Source organism: Pinus tabuliformis, chromosome 2_2, assembly GCF_031772625.1.
Source record: "Pinus tabuliformis cultivar Carrire ecotype Pingquan chromosome 2_2, CPIR1, whole genome shotgun sequence".
Taxonomy (NCBI): Eukaryota; Viridiplantae; Streptophyta; class Pinopsida; order Pinales; family Pinaceae; genus Pinus; species Pinus tabuliformis.
Window position 1 is genome coordinate 998,885,013 of NC_142300.1, and position 21,247 is coordinate 998,906,259.

Genomic DNA, 21,247 nt, shown 5'->3' on the forward strand with positions numbered 1-21,247 from the left:
TATACCTGGAGAATCCATCCATGAATGAAAATATTTCAAATCCGGCGCATTCATCAATTATCTGGTCAATGAAGGGTGTAGGGTAGTTGTCTTTTGGACAAGCTTGATTTACATCCCTATAATCAACGTACACTCTAATTGTTCCTTGTTTTTTCATAACAGGGACAATATTCGATACCCAATCAGTTAGAGGAACCGGGTAGATGAAACCAGCATGGAGAAGTTTTTCAACTTCTGCCTTAATGGCAACGGCTTTCTTGGGGTGCACCTGCCTTAGCCGTTGTCGTACTGGTTTGACATCTGGATACATCTTAATTTCGCGTTCAATGATACTCGAGTCAATGCCTGGAATTTCACTATATGACCAAGCAAAGACATCTCTGAATTCGTGAAAAAGAGCATTATATATTTCGAGTTCTGAAGGAGAACAACATTTGCCAACATAAATATTCTCTACAACATCTGTTTTGGTTGAGATATTTATGGCGATAATCTCTTCAATGTTGGACAAGTTTCGCTCGGAATCCACCGTGTTTACAGTATTTGATAGGAAATCAAAGACTGAAGGATGATACAGGTCATCTTGAGTATCTTCTCCACAATCCGGAAGAAGGGAGCAATGGTGGGAATCATTCCATGGTGCCCCTTCAATTACCATTGATTGTACAATTCCTTCGTCGGTGACATGCACTCACGACCAAGGATCTGAAGGGGTACCATATTCTTTAGACCTATCCATCCAAACGCTTGATGAGCGTTGATTTGGGTTTGCCTCCCATGCTAGGAACATTGATTGCTACAATATTTCCATTGGGCTTGGAGGCAAAACCATCACATGATCCATGTCGATATCGTTTTCTGAGATCTTTTTAGAAGATATCATATTGCAGGTTCCTACTGACGCTACTTCCGCCAGGTTGATTGGAGGTGGAAGGGCGAAATTTCCCATTAATATAGGATCTTTTAGTAGGCCTACTCCGATATTTTGAAGCGAATGGGGGCTTCCATGGATCATGGGAATGCTTCCTGTAACTTGAGAACCATTGGGGAGGAAGTTTTTTTGATCGACGATTGTAATCCCTCCTTGAAAGGGAAATGCAATCTTCCTAAAATAGGTCGACACAACAGCCGCCATAGCATATATCCATGGCCTTCCAAGTAGGATGTTGTAATCAAGATTTCCATCGATTACTTCAACATCTATTTCTACCGTTTTCCCTCCTAGTTCAACTTTCAAGTCACTTAGAATACCATATGGGGTATATGTCCTTCCGTCAAATGCTTTCAATGTCATCGAAGATCGCGACAAGGTTGGAGATCCTAAGGTTTTCCAGCAACTCATTGAAATAATGCATGTAGATGCCCCCTCATCAATAATTGTTCAATGAACAGTTTTATTGAGGGCTTTCACTTGAATAAGGAAAGCTAGTTGAGCTGGTAATTGAGGATCGTATCCTTTATGGTCAAAGGATACAAGATTGGAATCCTTTGGGTCTATCCCACCGATGGCTGATAATAAATCCTGCCTTTGGGATGGGCAATTCTGTAGTACTTCAAGAGTCGACATAGCGGATGGCGATTGGGCCAAATCTTCCACTATATTATAATGTTGTGCCGCTCTAGCACGGGGATTAAACGTCGACTTGTGTACTACTCCCTTTGGCAGTTTTATTGTCAATTCAGGAATGATGGGCGGCGCAACTTCTGTCGAAGTTGTTGTTGAACTACTAGGTTGATCTTTATCCTTATTGTTCAACAGCTGTGGATTCCCATAATATTTGTTCCTAGTCGATATCAAAGCATCATTTTGCTGTTTTGAAACTGACAACATTAGCACTTGAGACGGGGAAGCATTTCCACTTTCAACCAGATTTGTTCCCGGATTTGGAAACGGATCAGTTAACACTGCGGAGGTCTTTGAATTCTTGAAGAATTTCTTAAGCTCAGCTCTGTGTGGACAACTTGCAATCCAATGATCATCAACGCATATAAGGCATGGATTTTTTGGTTTCCTATCTCCAGGAGGGTTTGAAGAAGATTTTTTAGGTGATGACTCCTCCTGTTTCTTCTTCTTCCCTTTGCCTTTCTTCTTGCTCCCTGGTTGTTTAGTTTCTTTGCCTTTATCTGTTGATACGAAATTTACTTCCAAAGCAAGAATTTCATCTTTTGCATTTTGACCTAAAATCTTACGAGCCTTTTTGGATGTAGCCTTTGTCGATTTCGTGTCTGTTGTGCCAATCACGCCATCGCTGGCATGAGAGTCATTGTTTGATTTAGGAGGAGGAGGAATTGAGAATTCCGGTCTAGGGTCGTCAGGTATTTTATCGTAGAGCATGCCGGACTGAGTGTAAATCAAGTCCAGATATTGCGCACGAGCGATAACTTGCTCTTCTGTTACGACTCCCCCCTTTGCCACATCTTCCGTGATGGAAGGTAGTAATGACTTGATAAATCATTCAGCTAAGAGCTGATCGGGGACATACGTTTTTACCATTCTACGATGACGTCGCCCCTCATGTATATGATTAGATATGTGAGTGGCCGTTGTCTGTTTGAAATTGGTAAGAAGTTATGTTCCCATTTCGTACCTTATTGGTAACTGAAAATGGGTTTAAAAGGTTGTGGCTAAGGTACTGAAGTTGTCGAACGAAGCTCTAGGAAATTCGATGTACCATTTTGCCGCCGGACCCGTTAACGTCCTCTGAAAGAGGCGAAGTCTTATCGAATCATCATTTAGGGTGTTTGATGAACACCATAGATGAAAGGTCATCACGTGATTCGATGGATCTTCACCCGGATTTCCATTAAATTTAGGAATATCTGATGGAATTTTATGTGGAATCGCTGGCCACCAAGGGGCGTAAGCGATTGGATCGTTTGTTAACCTATTTAAATCAGGTAACTCTAAAGTTGCCACAAAGGGTAACTGCTGATTCAGGTTAGGTGAAGCATACCCAGGATAAGATGGGATTGCCTAAGCAGTTGGTCTTTGCATACCGGCATAATGCATTTGATGCTGGTAACTTTGGTAAGGTTGGTGGGCATGACCATTGTAAAATGGTTGATTTTGACCATTTTGAATGTACGGCTGTCCACTATTAGCAAAGATTTGTTGTTCAGAACCTTGGTATACTTGTTGGAATTGTGGTTGTTGGTAATTGCACTAGCCATGGTTGTGAAGCCATGTGTTGTTGCCTGATACTAACAGTTTGACCAAGATGAGGGGTAATTGTACCCGTCTGAACCTGTGTCATTCCACCAGTCGGTGATTATGGTTGAGTCGCAGGTTCCCCAGTGGAGTCGCCATTTTGTTATAGGGAAAAGTGTCTATATAGAACTGCTCTATCCCACTAAGGTGTGACAGTTGCCTTAGAAACAAACAGAGAAAAGATACTTTTGTTTTTCCTTTATGAATTATAGATAGAGAGGAACAGAAAGACCAACCTTTGTCTTGCGCTAATCTCCTTATTTGATCCCTCTCTTCTTTGATAGTCCTCAGCTACCTGCTCCATTGCACGCCCAGCTTCACAAAGTGCCTGTAAGATCACAGAAGCATAACACTATACAAAGACATGGATCTATAATCATAAACAATCTAGGATCAGATGTAAATTGACCATACAAATATAACAAGCATCAATGACACAAAAGCATGGAGGAAAACTCAAATAGCTTTTATTGATAAACAAGAAAAGAGCCAAGAGGAGTTACAACCAGTTGTTCTGACCCGGCATCAACCTCCCAGCAAAGAAGCCCCTCTTCACCTCAAACAAAGCTTAGATCACCCAACAATCTGATGTTTGTCTCAAGAAACCAACATCAATTCCTTACAATATGAAAAATTCCAGGAGGAAAACTTATCTTATGGTTATAAGAAGTGTATTCCCTCACATAGAGGGTTTGTATTGAACTTTCCATTATCAATTTAAACTATAATTTCAAACATTTTCTATGGTTGTATTCAAGGAATTATTATTTTCTTTTCAATTAAGTTATAATGAAAAAATAATGTTTTCTGCACCGGAATATAATGACTGGTACTTTTTATAACCTTAGACCCTATAAAACACTATTGTTCCAATGCATTCTCTTTATTGTATATTCATGAAATATTTTAGAGTTATGTAATGTAGTTTACAGTAAAAAAAGATATGAACTAGCTAAGACCTTTACTAATTTTGTTCTATTGTCATAGATATGTATCACATGTATAACTTTGGTTACTCATCAAACTTTGTTTCTTCAAATGTTTCTCGGTACCAAGTGTATATATACTATGTTGGCCGATTGGGGGGGGGGGCGGGCCGAGGGGTTGATGTTCACTATATAGATACTTGTTTGATTTAAGGTCACACCAGATGTAACCTACATGATTTTGTCTGGTAATTATTTCTATCTTGTAATTATTTTATTTGGTTTGGCATATGGATATAAATATGGTTTAGTTTATCACAATAATTAATTTTCCTCTATTTGCATAATAAATGTCAAATGTATTTCATATGGTTAGTTTATGACTTTGTCTATTACTTAAACTCTAGATAGACTCCCTATTACCATTCTTTACCTTTTCTTTCCCTTTTTCTCTTTCTTTTAAAATTTTTACCAATAATTTAGAGGGTGGGCGAGACCTGGTCTCTTGTCAGGACCTTCCATTTTCCCTTCTGTAGTGCCTAGATATAATTAATTACAAAAATAAGGTTTTTTCCCAATTTAGACTTTTATCTACTAGTGGTAACTAACCTCTTTCTATAATGTATACTATTAATAATATCATATATACAAACTTTAGTTGTAGCATTTAAATATCTTTCATCATATGCCCTTTCACACAGCTTCTTTAGTAGGAAATTTACCATGACTATATCAAAGACTTTACGCAGATTTCCGTTCTACTAATTTTAAAAAGAGTTTCATAAATCCTTTACACCAAGTCACTACTTGTAAATAAATATCTCATATACTATTGCCATTTATAGTGACAATTTTGTTTTGTTTTGTTTATAATGTTAATGAATTCACAAAGTAGAAAGACCATTCCTCCCAACTAATGAGAATGGTAATCACCACCAACTCTACCCTTGAGCCATTTTTGTACTCCTAGAATAGTTGCTTGATAGTGACCTAAAAGTGTTTGTCCAAACGCATCTCAGACTATAACAAGTTCAAACTAGGAACTCACAGACTTAACATGCATGAATTAAGGATTCTAGTGGCCAAAAAACTCAAGAAAACCCTAACTAGAAACATCCTTCCTTCCCTTAACAATGTCTTTTTCAAGGTATTGGTTTCTTTCTCTCACTTCTTAGTTGCCTCAAATTTTCTCTCATACCTCCTTGGCTTATTTTCCCAACCAAGTTGATTTATCTCTAGGGAAGGGAGTAATTGTGCTCTAACTTTCTGATAACTGAAGAAAGGAAAAAAAATAAAAAATAATAAAAAAAATCGTTTAGTGTATTTTCCACATGAATTCCATAGATTTTCATAACCACTTTTATATAAATTTAAAATAAACTTTAAACATTAAATTTTTCCACTACAACTCCATATAACCCATCATTTACCAAGTTATTATAGTAAAATTAAATAAAAAAAAATGTCTATGAGAACTGAAGGGTATTACATCTTCTCCCTCTCGAGTGAAACATTTTCCCCAATGTTTACACTTTCCCTTGGAATAGGTTGGGATATGCCTCCCACATGAAATTTGTTTCTTCCCATGTGGCCTCCTCCAAGCTAAAGTGCATCCAATGCACTTTAACTTGCATGATAGCTAGCCTTCATAACATTATTTCACTTCAATTGAGAATACGTAGAGGCTCTACCATGAACTCTCTATTCGATTCGACCTGTTCCATAGTCATAAAGGCTATCATTAATATTATATCGTTCATTACACACACACACACACACACACACACACACATATATCAAACATTCAATCTCAATTTTACCTACACATATTTCGGGTTAATGATATGTTGAGGATCATATACATACTTCTTTAACAAAGAAACATTGAACACATTATGTACTCGTATGTGACTAGGTAGTGCCAGTTGGTATGCTACAGGTCCAATTCTAATTAATAATTGGAAAGGACCACAAAATTAGGGGCTATTTTTGCACAGCCTCCACATATGAAAGTGTTATTTTTGGGTTTAACCCTCACATACACATGATATCCCACCTAGAATTATCTATAAGTTCTCTTTCTATCTTCATAAGCCTTCTACCTATCTTGAGTAACCTCCAAATCCTGCCAAAATTTTCTTACAATTTCATTAGGGGAATTTTGAGGTATAAAATGGGTCTTCTAAGGAAATTATAAAACAATAGTGGAAATAATAAAATAATATTAGATTACATCATCAACTTTTTGTGGGAAAAAATAAAAAGGTATTTTTTCAACATATCTTCGTATGGGTTTACTAAAATTTCGAGCGGAAATGCTCGTTGGATGAAGGATTTGATTCCTCATCCAAGGAGTAACCATGGTGCATACTTTTGTTGGATCATGTTACATGAAAAATGAGAAATACAGGAAAAACATGATTGCAATCACACTTTTTCATGTATTTCCTATTTTTCATGTAGCATGGTCCATCAAATGTTTGCAACATGGGTACTCCTTGGATTAGGAAATAAATTTTGCATCCAATGAGTACTGTCGCTTGAAATTTGAGTAAAAAATTAGGGAGATAAGTTGAAAATACAAGTTGAAAAAGAAGTTTTATTATTTTTTAATCTTTTTATTTTTTTTACTCCAAAAATGGTGAATCGACCCCCATGGTTGACATCATCATATTGATTCCTATTGGTTTTTATAAAATTTATTTTGGTTGTAGATTTTTATTAGGAGGCTCATTTTAGACCTCAAAATTCCCCTAATGGTTCTTTTTCCGATAACATTTCAGGTCCTAATATTAACTTATCTTCAGGATTGCTAACTCCAATTGGTAGGCGCCTTGCATTTACTTCCATATAACACTTCAAAGGGACTCATTTTCAATGAGTCATGCTGATTGTTGTTATTGTTAGCCCCCTAATTTGCTCTCTTTTTGCCATTTTCCCCTTCCTAAATCATAACCATTTATCGTTGTTTTACCTCTCTTATACACCCTCATCTTGCACCAGTCCAAGAACGATGACATATTTCGTATGCCCTTTATTTTTCATATTTTAAACTTAACTTAGCATTAATTAATCATTTATTACATGATTTCTTGCTTATAATCACTCTTTGTAACTTATCGATATCTCCAATGTTTATTTGATAGTCAAAGTACTTACCATGATCATTGATCCTAGTGTAGGATCGGATCTTGCACTGGTGCCAGCACAACAAATCCTTGCAGTAGATCTAGACCTCCTTGATCACTGCCTTGTTTTGAGCAGCTTTAGCCACAACAACAAGATCGATCTAAAGGCAGTCGAGCTTCAGCCACGACAACAAGATCGATCCAAAGGAAGCCAAGATCGAATTTATGAAGAACAAACAACTGGAGATTGGCTACGACCAGTTTTGTTAAACTGTCTAATTTTGAAGGTCGAAAAGCTAAATTCTGCATATGGTTATGTAATTGGTTAAATGATATTTTTAGCCTTTGGCCAAAGATCTATATAATGGAGAATGTAAATAGGACGAGATACTTTTTTTTATAGAAGTTTTGTACAGAACAAAGATACAGCTAGAGAGGCGGTAACAGGTTACTATATTTTGTTATCGCCTGAATCTGGGCTAGACTATGTATTCATGCATGTATTTACCTCAGTGAATTAATAAGAATGGAGCTCTGCCTCATGTTTTATAAATTTCATTTATGCGTTTGAAGCTGATAAATTGATTAAAGTACTGAGCAACATTTTCATTTGAAAGGAAAACGCATTGGTTGGCTAGGACCCAGCCAACCCAGCATGTTTACCCTATTTCATGTTTCCTGTTTCTTGTAATTTGTATTTATATTGTCAAGTCTGGTTTAATTTCAAGCACATGCATTCCTATCTGAGTGAAAGCGGATCCGTGGCTTGAAGTAGCTAAATTTCCTTTTCCTACACCTGATTTCGGATTAGTTACCCTGCCTAGTCTAAGCAGGAGAAATAAACTTGCATGAGTGCACGTTGTTGTGCTATTCCTTTTTAGCAGCTCTATTTGGTTTGTTTTCCCACTTGGTTCAAGCAGGAGAAATGAACCTGCATGAGTGCACGTTGGTGTGATGTAGCAAGCCTTTCTAGTTTACTTCCTGCAATTTTCTTGCTTTCATTAAACACTTTATGACAAGATAAATGTATATGGATTGTTTCTTTATTTCTGCACTCTGTCAAAATCAAAAACATTCATCTTTATGTGTGAAATTTGATTTAACAGTGTAATAGCACTTGCAGTAACTAAACACTTATTTTAAGAATTAAATGGTAAGTGCAAGAAGCTCTGATCCAGTGCAAGAACTAGTTTATTGCCATGGGATCTGAGTTCTTTGAACCTGGAAAAGTTCAAGCCCTTGCAGGAAGTAAAATGCCTTAGTAAAGACACCATTTATACCCTCTACATAAATCTCTGTTCCTGCACTAGTGCAAGAAGATTGCGATAGTGCAGGAGAGATTAGTGCAAGAAGGAAATATCTAAAGGAGCAGGTTTAAAGGGCCCATTTGATGAGACTGCTAAGTGTCTTTGCTAAAGAAAAACACACACTCAGTAGTTAATCAATAGTTAGCTAGAGTGATTGCCCCTTTATTTCTAAATCCCTTTTGCAAATGCATTCTTCCTTGTTCCAGTCTTAGATTATTTTGATGGTTCAAGTTGCCTTTTTCTCTTTTTAGTTTGATTCTGCAATCTTTCCTTTAAAGAAAGTAGGGATTTATATTAGAAATATTCATACCATCTCTGGCATTGTCTGTGCTTCGTCTCTAAGTTTACAAATCCCCTAGGTTGACAATTTAAGTGTTGAGGAGTTTGCTTAAGTGTAATTCCTGCACCCAAAATTTTGGCGCCATTGCCGGGGAGGCAATTTGATTTGGTAAGAATTTTATGATTATACAATAGAGGTAATTTTTCCTTTATTTTTGTAGTATTTTTTGGAAAAGCGTCTTTGAAGGAATTTTACTGGTGTTGATTGATTTCTGACAACATTTTTTATTAGAATTTGTTTTGTTATTTTTCTTTCTTTATTTGAAATGAATGCCTAGAAAAGGTAAGGGTTCAAAGCCCACTAAGGTCCGAAAGAATTCTAAAAAAAATTCACATATTGGGTCTCCTTTTGTGAGCAGGAAGCCCAATCCAATTCAAACCCATCACGCAATAACTATCCACCTGGATTCTGGAGACAACAACTCAGGTGTGGTTTAGTCTGTTGGGAGAAAAAGGGAAACAATGGCAGAACATGAAGATCATGTGGAAGGGACTGGTGAAAACCAAGTAAGTAGGGAACAATCCACTTTTTTTTTTTCCAATTGTGGACCCTGATATTGTGGCACAAATGAAGAATATTCCACCATTAGCTCTCCCTCATTTCCATGGTAAAGTTCATGAAGATCCTAACTCTTTTCTATTCGAGTTTGATATTCTGTGTAGAAGTTATGATTATTCAACTGACACTCAAAAGCTAAGATTATTTCCTGTTACTCTCAAAGACTCAACTTTATGCTGGTTTATGGGGTTAGGAGGAAACACTATAGCCGCTTGGAATCAGATGAAGAGAGTGTTTTTTTCTAAATATCAAGAATATTGCAAAACTCAGGACATGGAGGATGAGATTTTTACAATCATACAGGATGATGATGAAACTCTTGAAGATTACCTAGAAAGATTTCTGTATATTTTACAAAGGTCGAAACTTAAGCTTGATTCCAATACTATTAGAACCTTGTTCTTAAGAGGACTTATTGATAATGTTAGAAATAATTTAAATCTGTTAGGACAATTGTTACCAAATAGTTGGACTCATTAAAATTTCAACAAAAACTCATAAAGGAACAAGAGTCATTATGTATTTTTTGTCCTAAATGTAGAGACAAGCATCCTCCTAAAGAGTGTCCTCTTAATTTGAAAGAAACTAATAAGTGTGCTATTTGTGCAGAAGACCATGTCATAGGAAAATGTCCCTCTATACCAAGACTCAAAGCTATATTTACAGGGGGACAACCTAAAGCTGAATACTTGTATGCTATGGGAGCAAAAAGAAATTGGCCTCAAGTAGGTGCAGATATGGCTCTTGAATTTTTTCCACACTATTTTGGTTATAATTCACATGCATATTCTTATCCTAACACTAATCAGCAGTGGCAGTATGGGAATCAATATCAGCATGGGAAACCTTCTCAACCATGGAAACAAGGTTGGAGAGGGCCAACTCATTGTCCATATTCCTACCAGCCACCCATGTAGTCATATCCATCTACACATACACCTTATTCCATGCCTCAACTTCCAAGTCAGTCTACTTGACCATTACCTTTACCTCCACCTTTTCGACCCCTTGTTATGCTCTTAACCTACAAGACGATACCAGAATACCAAATATGCGAAGAAATGTACCCAGAACATAGAACAATGAGAAATAACAACAAGTATTTTATTATTCAAAAAGCAATGTTCACTTGCCTCTTCGAGGGGGCAACCTCCAATAGAGATGAGCTCAATTACAAAATAAGACATGATGCTCCTCGAGGGGAGTCTCTATCCTTTATATAGGATTCATACATGCAATACTATGGGGAAATACCATGCTTCTTATTAATACCATCTATCTAATACCATGGCCCATTTGCAACTAACTATGGTCCCTTCATTAAATGTGGGTTAACCACTTACAATTATTAATATGGGCTTTATTGAATCTTTACTTAACTATAACTATGACTCGATCTTATTACATAAATAAGGGGATTAGGGTTGGACCCTAGCATGCCCTCCCCCATAAGAATAGCATTGTCCTCAAGGGTGAAGTTGTGGAAACTACTGAAGGATAGTGGCTGATTCCCAGGTTGCATCTTCCGGAGAGGTTTCTTTCCACTTGATGAGGACTTCCTTGATTGCGCAGCCACGCAGGTGTCGTTCTCGTGTGTCAAGAACCTATTCAGGTTGGAGCCAAATTGACCCTTCTTCATCCACTTTAGGTAGACTGGTTTGAATTCTACAATGGTTCCCAATCACTTTCTTGAGGCATGAGACATGGAAGACTAGATGGATTGTTGCAGTGGGTGGAAAAGTTAGCTTGTAGGTGACTTCTCCAATGCGCTAAAGTACTTGATACGGTCCGTAGAATTTTGGAGATAATTTCTAACAACCCTTGTCTTTGAGTGATGTTTGCTTATATGGTTGCAGCCTCAAAAATACCTGATCCCCTTCTTGAAATTGGCGTTCTGAGCGATGTTGATCTACCTGTTGCTTCATGCGGTTTTGGGCTTGATGAAGATTCTCTCTAAGGTGGGCCGGCATGGTTGTGCGGTTTTGTAGGAGTTGATCCACTGCTTGTACCTTCGAGCATCCCTTGATATAAGAAGTAGGGGAAGGAGGGATTTGACCATAAACTGCTTCATATGGAATCATTTTGGTGGTGGCATGATATTTGGTGTTATACCACCATTCAGCTAGAGGTAACCACTGTACCCATAGATGTTGCTTTTCTGAAGTGAAACACCTAAGGTAGGTCTCCAGAAATTTGTTGATTGCTGCAATTTGACCATTAGTTTGTGGATGATAGGAAGTACTGAGTTGTAGTTGGGTACCTTGTAGTCAGAAGAGTTCCTGCCAAAAGTCACTGGTGAGGATTGGGTCACAATCAAACACAATGGAAGTGGGCATGCCATGCAATTTGAAGATCTAATCCATGAAAGATTGAGAGACCAAAGTCGGTGTACAAGGGTGGGGTAGGACACAAAAATGAGCATACTTAGAAAGTCAGTCCACAACCACCATGATGACTGACTTGTTTCCTGACTTTGGAAGACCCGTAATGAAATCCATAGAAACCTCCATCCAGATTGAGGCCGGGATGGGCAATGGTTGTAATGTACCTAGGGATTTGACTATTTCTCCTTCGTGGTGTTGACAGACGTCACATTCAGCTACAAAAGTAAGGATGTCCTTTTTCATGCTTGTCCAAAAAAATGATCTTTGAGTGCGAGCATACATCTTGTGAAAGCCTGAATGTCCTGCAGTGGGAGATGAGTGCAACTCCACCAAAATGCAGCTTTTGAGGGTGGATGTTGGTGATATTATGACTTTGTCCTTGTAGCGAAGAATCTCATCCTACCACAAGTAGCCTGTTGTGGAATTTGGATCTGTCTACAATTGATTAATGAGTTGGGAGAGCCAGGGATGTGAAAACCATTCCTTGCAAGCCTCTTCAATCCATTCTAGAATGGGAAGGGAAATTGCGAGCAGGGTACTTTCCTCCTCAAATTGGCGGGATAATGCATCTGCTACAATATTTTCGTGCCCTTTCTTGTAAATTATCTCATAATCATATCCCAGCATTTTGGCAAGCCATTTATTTTGTTGTGGTAAGGATAGGCATTGCTCCAAAAAATATTTAAGGCTTTGATGGTCTATGTGGATTTGGAAACGTTGCCCCAACAAGTATGGTTGCCAAGTATCTACCGCATGTAATATGGCCATCATATCCTTCTCATAGGTAGATTTTTCTAGATTCTTCCCACTTAGTTGTTGGCTTGTGAAGGCAAAGGGTTGACCTTCCTGGATTAAGACTGCCCCAATACCCATACTAGAAGCATCACATTCAATCACAAAAGATTTGGTGAAGTCGGGTAGTGCTAAGACTGGAGTGGAACACATGGTATGTTTGAGAGCTGTAAAGGCCTGTTGTGCTTCATCATTCTAGAGGAATGAATTTTTCTTGAGGAGTTGAGTGAGGGGCCTAGCAATGCGACCATAATTGCGAACAAATTTGTGATAGTAGCTTGTGACACCTTCACGCCCCATAATGTGGCCCAAATAATCAAATTCTTCCATTCCAAAAGAGCACTTGGACATCTTGACAAATAATTTATGCTTGCGGAGCAGTTGCAAGAGCAGATCTACATGCTGAAGATGTGTGGCCTAGGTGCGACTGTAGATGAGGATGTCATCAAAGAAAACAAGGACAAATTTTCTGAGATATGGTTTGAGTAGGTGGTTCATAAGGCTCTGAAAAGTGGATGGGGCATTACAAAGACCAAATGGCATGACCAGGAACTCATAATGGCCTTCATGAGTTCAGAAAGCAATCTTTGGAATATCTACTTCTTTCATGCGAATTTGGTGGTAGCCTGAGTGAAGGTCGAGCTTAGTAAAGAATTGAGCCCCATTTAGTTCATCCAGCAAATCATCGACAACTGGGATGGGAAATTTATCTTTGACCGTCAACTTATTGAGGGCCCTGAAGTCTGGACACATACGCCATTCCCCATCTTTCTTGAGCACCATGACCATCAGTGATGAATAAGGACTAATGCTGGGATGAATGACGCCTGCTTCCAAGAGTTCCTTGATTATTTTTTCAATTTCATTCTTTTGGGTGAATGGATATCTATATGGGTGCACATTTGGTGGTTGGGCCCCTGGGACCAAAGTAATGCTATGATCATGTTCCCCTCTTGAGGGTGGAAGCTCATGAGGCTTGTCAAAGACTGGCAGATGGTTGTTTAAGATTTGTTGCATCTCAGGATGAATATGAAGAGAATTGGGTTTGAAGGCATGGATGGCATTAAATTGGGCTATAACTCCATGGTTGCCCTTTTTTAACAATTTTTCCATCCGATGTGAGCTAATGATAGAGGGAGCTCCCGCCTGGAGTCCGCGGAGGGTATGTGTGTGGTTGTTCTGCTTAAAGCTCATATATAACTCCTGGAAATCCATTGTGATTGGGCCAAGTGTGAGAAGCCATTCAGCACCTAGGACAATATCACACCTTCCCATGTGTATGGCAAACATGTGGGTCTTTAACTAATAATCCCCCATTTGAAGTTTGACATTTTCACAGCGGCCTTCACATTTCATTGTCCCCCCATCAGCAATTTGGACCTGGAAGTTAGAAACTGCTTGGACAAACAATGCACTACTTCTGCGACTCTTTAATGGATAAAATTATGTGTACTGCCACTATCAATCAAGACTACTACCGGGCGATGCTTAATAAAACCTCTGATTTTGAGAGTTTGGGGAGAACAAATACCTGCCAAAGTATGCAGTGAGATAACTGATTCTTCAGGTACATTGTCCTGCTGGTTGTCCTCTTCTTCCTCCTCTGGTTCCTCAAGTGGTGGTGCTTCCTCCGTTGAACTGTGATCAGTAGCATCAATTTGAAATAATTTGGGCTCCTTGCATTTATGCCCGGGGGAGTATTTCTCATCATAGTAGTAACACAATCCTTGCTTTCTTCTTTCCGCCATTTCTGCTGGTGACACCTTTTGAACCTTGAGTGTTTGGGTAGTGCTTTGAGCCTGTGTGGGGCGACCCTTGGCAATGAAATTTGGGCAATTGGATTGGGTCGCTAACGCACGTTCTACTTCACGAGCTATCCAACAAGCATGTAGCCATGAGCTAGGGTGGTGCAGTTGGACGTGGGCTTGTATGGCTTCTTTGAGACCACTGACAAAACATTCCATGTAGAACTCATCGTGTAGACCTCCAGTGTGGAAAGCTAAGGCTTCAAAGGCTGCAATATATTCGTTCACTGTTCCTGTCTGTCAGAGCTTAGTGAGACGACCCAAAAAATCAGATTCATGGTCAAAGCGATCCGTAAGAGCTTTTTTTAATGTCTGCCAAGTCAAGGGCCTTCCATAGCAACGTTGATGCCATCACCACCATTTCCATATTTCATTGTCCAAGTACATGATACCCACACTAAGTCGAGTCGCATCATCGAGGATGTAATTCAGTGTGAAATATTGCTCCATTTGTGCTATCCATGTGGCCAGGTGAGAGCCAACAAATTTATACATGTCCAACTTGGGTGGTTGCGAATGGGATTGTTGGTGGGTGCCAAAGAGGTGAAGAGACTGGCTAGACCCACCCTCACTGTTTTCATTGCAAATATATGCCTCCGCGCGTTCTTCCACCTTGCCCTTAAAGAGTGTTTCATTTAAGTTCTTCAGCTGCAACACGACATCTTTCAATTGTGCTTCAAGGCTGTCAATCCTCTCATTGGCCATAGCTTGAGCTCTAGTTTGTACCATGCATCGATCCGATGTACTTGAAATTTGGGATCGCGCGAATTTTTTGGCACTAACAATTGAATCGTACCACCTTGCTCAGCTCGTCGACCTGATTCTTATGGGTTAAGTCACCAATAAGCGCCTCAGGGGTGTCTCAGTCTTTTTTTTTTTTACTCTGAACGGAGTTTTACTCCTTGCTTAGGAATACTACAATAGCCAAACCCCAAAAATGTCAACGCTGCCCAAATTCCTACGAAAATCACGCCTAGGTATAGGAACCCACACAATTAGTCAAATCTGAATGGCAGATCTGATTATTGTGATGGCTATAGAGCCCAAATTGCTAGATCTGGATGGCAGATTTGATGGATCTGAGAGATCTGTATGGCTGATATGATAGATTTGGACAGCGGAACTGATTGCTATTGCTGCGACAAAACCCCACTTTCGAGATCTAGTCTGACAAAGATTATGTGTGATCTAGAGATAGAGAAGGGAACTATGGTCTCCAGGAGTGTTAGGTGCTACAAATCGCAATACACATAAGGGTCTGATAGTAGTACTCAGCCCAATTTTTCAGGGCACTAACCAAGGAGGATCAAGCGTACCCTTAGCCGTACAACCCGACTACCCTATCGTACGTGTGAGTAATCTCTCCGAGTGCTGTTCTCGGTGTATTGTAGCAGCAAGATGGCCGATGGTTTATCTATGGAAAGGTTTCAAGGGAGCTAGGGGGCTTCTGATATACCCAGAGGGTACTTGGAAGACAGTCTGTGCGTGATTCTTTCTAATGCGCTACTACTCGAAGGGGCACCCACAGGGGTTACAAGGGAGTCCAACAAGCGTGACCACCTCTTGTATTTCCAGCATTCATGCCTCCCAAATCCACAGTTTTATGCGCTCAACGACAGATCCTATGGTTTAAAGACGTCGGAACACGTCTCTAGCCAAAAAAAAAAAAACAAATTGCTAAAAATTGGAGATCCCACTGGCCCTGGAAAGTGCTCTGATACCACTTTTTATGCTCTTAACCTACAAGACAATACCAGAATACCAAATATGTGAAGAAATATACCCAGAACATATAACAATGAGAAATAACAACAAGTATTTTATTATTCAGAAAGCAATGTTCACTTACCCCTTCGATGGGGCAACCTCCAATAGAGTTGAGCTCAATTACAAAATAAGACACGATGCTCCTCGAGGGGAGTCTCTCTCCTTTATATAAGATTCATCCATGCAATACTATGGGGAAATACCATGGTTCTTATTAATACCATCTATCTAATACCATGGCCCATTTGCAACTAACTTTGGTCCCTTCATTAAATGTGGGTTAACCACTTACAACTATTAATGTGGGCTTTATTGACTCTTTACTTAACTATAAATATGACTCAATCCTATTACATAAATAAGGGGGTTAGGGTTGGACCCTAACACCTCCTCAGTTTCCTGCTCAACCTATGCCCAATCATAACAATAATAAAGCAGTGCAAATGTGTATGTAACAAACCCACCTTTATTCGAGTACCGGTCTATTCTAGTTGGGGTTCATAATATTCAATTAATATCAGGAATGACTGTAACATCAGAAAATCAGAAGCAACCTAGAGTGATTGTTGAAGAGAAAGAAGAAGTTCTCAATCATTATCCGAAAGTTGTCACTAAACAACCCTCACCCTCTGAATCCTTTTCATCTTCTTCCAATCAGCCTCCCTTCCTAGAGAGGCTAGTAATGGAAAGAATTGAGCCTATTTCTGAGACTAGCTTGGCATCAAAGCTTTGGAATCTTTTCACTAAGATACCTTTGCTTCAAACAATCAAAGAGATCCCCATTTTTACCAATATTATTAAGGAAATCTGTCTCAAGAAACCCAGGAGGAAGAGATTGGAACCCCAAACCATTCAATTTGTTGGTAGGGCGGCAAAGTTGATGATGGGATGTGTGTCTATGGAAAAATATAATGATCGCAGAAACCCTATTGTCTCAGTTTAGATTGGTAATGTCCTTGTCTCTAATGTTCTTCTATACCTGGGGGAAGCCATTAATGTTATGACTAAGCAAACCATGGATCAACTTCGGTTATCTCATCTTCGCCCTACTCCCACTGTGATTGAATTAGCAGATAAACCTAAAATTAACCCAGAAGGAGTATTGGACAATGTCATCATCTCATTAGATTATTGGGAATATCCTACTGATTTCATTGTGCTTCAACCAAACAACCCAGTAGGAGGACATCCTTTGATCTTGGGTCGACCATGGATTGCTAAAACCGATGCATATATTGGATGTTGCTTCGGTGATATGTATATTTCGCATGGAGATTCTAGGAAGAAAGTTACCTTATACCCCTTGCTAGATCCATTTAGGACCTTCGAGATACTTTATGGTTGGATAAAAGCAGTGATGAGGAGACTCAGCCCATTTCCCTTATCCATCAGTACACTAGGTCTTCACAAGAAGATGAGATTCAAGATTTCCTGAATAATCTAGACACTATGCCTAATTTTGAGCTATTGAGCCAGATTTTCAGCCTAGATTTTCAAGATAATCATGATTCTCATTCTTCTGTACCGCTACATTTGACCACCCCCTTGAGTACTCCTGAGCCTGATACTACTCTTGTTGAGATTAGCCCCAGTAAATCCTTGTATATTAGTTCAGATTTGGACTCATCTCAGCAAGAGCAGCTTGTGAATTTGTTGCAAAACCATCTTAGTGCCTTTGCATGGGCTATGAAGATATGAAGGGTATTCCTACTGAAATTTGTACACATCATATCTATATTCAGGAAGGAACCCGACCTATCCAACAACCCCAAAGGTGAATGAATCCAGCTCTAAGAGATATTGTGAAGGAAGAAGTATAGAAACTCTTGGATGTCGGTTTTATCTATCCTATTTCTGACAGTCAATGGGTCTCTCCATTAGTGATAGTACCTAAGAAAGATGGAAGATGGCATATTTGTATTGATTATCGAGAATTAAACAAAGCCACTCTCAAAGATTATTTCCCTCTCCCTTTCATTGACCAGGTGCTTAATACCCTTGCAGGAAATAAATATTTTTCCTTTTTAGGTGGCTTCAATGGTTATAACCAAATATAGATTGCACCCGAAGATCAAGATAAAACTACTTTTACATGTCCATGCAGTACATTTGCTTATAGAGTGCTTCCCTTTAGTTTATTTAATGCCCCAGCTACCTTTCAAAGGGTAGTCTTGGCCATTTTTGCTGATCTAGAATTTGTAGAAATTTATGTGGATGACTTTGTTGTGTTTGGTGATTCTTTTCAAGATGGTCTCAGAAATCTAGAAAAAGTGCTTCTTCGTTATCAGGAAGCCCATGTCGCCTTGAGAGACAAGAAATGTATATTAATATGCAAAGAAGGAGTGGTACTTGGCCATTTGATTTCTAGTAAAGGTATCCAAGTTGATCCAACAAAGATCGAAATCATTCTACATCTTCCTGCACCCAAAACTCAAAGGGAAGTAAGAGGTTTTTTAGGACATGTTGGTTACTATAGGAGATTCATTGAAATTTTTTCTAAGATAGTTGCCCCTCTTTTCCGACTTCTAGCTAAGGATAGTGAATTTTCTTGGACCACAGCTTGCCAACAGTCTTTTGAAACATTGAAGGAAAAGTTAGTACATGCACCAGTTTTGAGAGGTCCTAACTGGTCCCTGCCTTTTCACATTTCCTCTGATGCTTCAGATTTGGCTATTGGCACAGCTTTAGGACAAGAGGAAAATAAACAATCCTATGCTATTTATTATATTAGTAAGAATTTGTCTTCCGTTGAATTAAATTATACAGTTACAGAGAAAGAGTTTTTAGGTGTAATTTTTGCAATTAATAAGTTCAGACACTATATTATAGGATATGAATTATTTGTACATATTGATCATTCCGCGATCAAATATTTGATGAACAAGCCATTAACTAGCGGGTGAGTGACTAGGTGATTACTATTGTTGTAGGAATTTAATGTTACTATTGTTGATAGACTAGGAAATTCTAATGTTGTAGCAAATTTTCTTTCTAGATTAGATAATCCTGGTGAAGCAACTCCTATTAATGATGATTTTCCGGATGAACATATTTTTCCATGTCAACAGTTTCCCCGTGGTTTGCTGACATTGCTAATTACTTGGCTACAAGGAAAACACCACCCCACTTGTCTGCTCATGAAAAGAAGAGTATTGTTCAGAAAAGTGCTGCATATTCCTGGATTCAAGGAGATCTCTTTTACACTGGTCCGGATCTGATTATCCATAGGTGTGTAAGAGAGGAGGAAGTGTTTGACATATTGAAATCTGCTCATGATGAACCTTGTGGAGGCCACTCTGTTGATAAGTAGACTACATATAAAGTATTGCGTGCTGGTTACTTTTGGCCTTCCTTGTTTAAGGATGTCAAACAGTATGTCAAGCATTGTGATATCTATCAGCGAATGGGCCATCCTAATCAAACCAATGAGATGCCTTTATGCCTCGAAGTTATGATTGAGCCATTTGAAAAATGGGCTATTGATTTTATAGGGCCAATAAATCCAACATCATTTAGTAAAAATCATATCTTGGTTTGTACAGATTTTGTTACGAAATGGGTAGAAACTAAAGCTGTTTCTTTTGCTATAGAAAAAGTTGTTGTTGATTTTCTTTTTACTGAAACCTTTACTAGATTTTGTGTGCCTAGAGAAATTGTTTCTGACAATGGTCCGTAGTTTATTTCTAATATGGTGCAGGGTGTGATGGAGCAATATAAGATCCGGCACAGGAAATCCACGCCATATCACCCGCAAGCAAATGGCTAGGTGGAATCCACAAATAAAGTAATCAAGTCCATTCTTACAAAGACAGTAAATATGCATCAAAAAGATTGGGCTGAAAGATTACCAGAGGCTTTGTGGGCATACAGAACCACTTGGAGAAATAGCACGGGACATACACCATATGAGCTAGTATATGGCAAACAAGTTCTGTTACCAATTGAATTCCAGATCAAAAATTTCAGAACTACAGTTCAGTTAGGACTAGATCTCTCTGAGGCACAACAACAACGTCTTCTCCAATTAAATGAGTAAGATGAATTTCATAGGGGTGTTGTTCAGCAAAACATACTAATTCAGTAGCAACACAAAAGGTGGCATGACAAGTCTATTCAGAAAAAGAAATTCCAACCAGGTGATTGGGTGCTCCTTTATGATTCTAGATTTAAAATCTTTAAAGGGAAATTCCATACACATTGGATGAGACCTTATGAAGTGATCTGAGTATTTGAGAATGGAGCAGTAGAAGTTAAAAATATTGATGGACAAGATTCAATATTCTTGGTAAATGGACACAGGTTAAAGAAGTATTTTCAGCCACCTACCAGGAAATATTTTCCACAACAAGTCCAATAGCAATTTGGGATGGTAGTGGTGAATGGTAATACCAACATTTTAAAAACATGAATTCTTCTTCTTCTTAAAAATAAAAAATAAAAATAGGGAAAAAGTAAAGAAAAATTGTTTTCCTGTAATTATGAAAATCAGTTCACTGACATGATTGCAGAAGGATCAACCTAAAAACCAGCTTGTTGGCATGAAGATCAAAAAATTTTAATAAAAAAGAAAATGTTGCTTGATCTTTAGATATGCTAGCGACCACCAAGTAAAAGCAAGTTCAGCAGAACCAATGTTAGGGTCCCACCCTAACCCCCTTATTTATGTAATGGGATCACGTCATAGTCAAGAGTCAATAAAGCCCATATTAATAATTGTAAGTGGTTAATCCGCAATTAATGACGGAACCACAGTTAGTTGCAAATGGGCCGTAGTATTAGATAGATGGTATTAATAAAACCCACGGTATTGGCCCGTGGTATTGCATGTATGAGTCATATACAAAGGATAGGGACTCCCTGTGAGGAGCATCATGTCTTATTTTTGTAGTCGAGCTCTGCTCTATTGGAGGTTGCCCCCTCAAAGAGGCAAGTGAACATTACTCTCTGAATAATAAAATCATTGCTATTCTGTGTTCTGGGTATCTTTTCTTCGCATATTCTGTATTTGGGTATCATTTTGCAGGTTAAGAGC